Raw genomic sequence first — 1,912 nt, 5'->3', positions numbered from 1 at the left:
GGTATCTTAGGGATAATTGATCTCGTTTATCCCCCATATTAAGCACCGTTTCCCAGTAATGTAAGTATTTAGTGGGCAATGATCTCGACGAGGCGAGATAATATGGGAGTTAATGAGCGAGTCTGATCAAGAGGCGAGAGTAACCGGGTGCACTTATTCATACACAGGCTCAACCTACTCATAGCCAGCTTTATGCTCGACACTGGCGTCTAGAAATACATGTAGATGTAGTATTAATAAAGGGTACTCGTTGCTGGATTCGAGTCATCAGAGCCGCGAATGAAGCGATGCACTCAATAAATTAAAGGGAAAGGTGTTACAACGCAAACAAGCGATTAAGCGCAGCAGTTTTTGTGGATAGTCGTCCGATTTATCATGTCGGAAGTCCGGTCGTTGGTGCAGCTAAAGCAATGCTGCAGTTCTGCAACCGCCATAGGATGACTGGTGTTGCTTGAGCTGGACGCGCAGGAATACAATTGCTGTATGGTGTAAGCCACTGCTCAGGCCCAAAGACACATAAATGTCGCCGAACGGTGATCCGTGCGTTTTGAATTGTGGTACAAAGGCTTGCTGGATGTGCGCGTTCGACTACTTCGCTTTTACAAGGGCGTTGCTTTGGCCTGTCGACTGGTAAGAAACGCGGAGTCAGCAGCCAGCAAGGAACTTGAACGTGTGGGAGCCCGTCAGCAGTCACTACGCTTGGCACCAACGCGTGCTGTGCTCGACGCATGTTTTCGTTGCGCGGGAAGCGTGATCACGTAGTTTACTGAGTAAACTTTACTCTTCGCAGAATTGTAACATTGAAGTGACATATGCTCGAAATCGCAATCCAGCGCTGCTCCGCATTGAACTTCGATGTTTTACGAAACGCGCCAGGCCTCTTGATACTACTGTATTATAGCAATCGTGAATTGAAGATTTGGTCCGTCATCATTTCTGCGACCGTAGAAACGAAAGCGTAACGCATCAATATTAACAACCTTGCGGCTTTCACGTTTTATAGTCAACCGTTGTATATACTACATACCAGGACGTTTAATCGCTTTAATGGCAACTGCTTGCATTTTGCTATGAACTATATTTTCAATGAAGCCCTCGCCTCCGGCTGCAGCTTGATTACATCAACTTTCAGCAGTCACCGATCATAAATCAAATTGTTTTTAGTTGACATGCCCAATGGTCTGTCCCGGAATCTGGTGCTCCACACAGGAAACAAACACCACCATCTTGCTGAAGTGGGCTCAGTAAGCTCTGAACTATTGCTAATTTCGAATACGATACAAATTGTTAAAAAAAAGTTCAGTTTTAACGTTTAGCCAAGACTGCATCCGACAGCAAGAGAAACACGCTCAGGTAGGTGATAATCGGTCCATCGTGTCTGTACAGTTAGGATCGAGATCTCGATGGGCAAACCGGATTCGAAGCGCCACGCCTCGTGATAAAGCAACGGAGCAATCCAGTACAACAGCTAGTCTAGTGACGATTAAACACAAACGCAGTTTCACAAACCTCTCGAGTCATTTACCAATTAGTGCAGCAACCTGCAAGTGCCTCTAGTATCACTGAAGGGTATCCACGACGCCTAGCTGATCAGAAACATCAGCATGGTTAGCATTCGATCCGCCACGGTTGCCTCTGCGTGTCTGCTGCTCGGTATCACCCTCAGTTCCACGGGAGCAGATGACTCATGGGGTGACATGGCACAGTATACCAGTGGCAACTCTGGTACTCAGGAAAAGCAGTCCACACACGCCCCTGTCACATGGGAGGCTAACAAGAAATCTGGCGACAACCAAAAATCTGAAGACGACCAAAAGTCCGACGACGACACCACTGACGCGCCTTCAACGAAAGCTTCGTCTAACAAAGACTCGGATGAAGACACTAGTGATGTCTCCGCACTTGAACAATC

The sequence above is a fragment of the Phytophthora parasitica genome (genome assembly GCF_000247585.1).
Source record: "Phytophthora parasitica INRA-310 unplaced genomic scaffold supercont2.2, whole genome shotgun sequence".
NCBI classification, from domain to species: domain Eukaryota; phylum Oomycota; class Peronosporomycetes; order Peronosporales; family Peronosporaceae; genus Phytophthora; species Phytophthora nicotianae.
The sequence above is the reverse complement of the archived record's forward strand: the minus strand, read 5'-3'. Positions refer to the sequence as shown.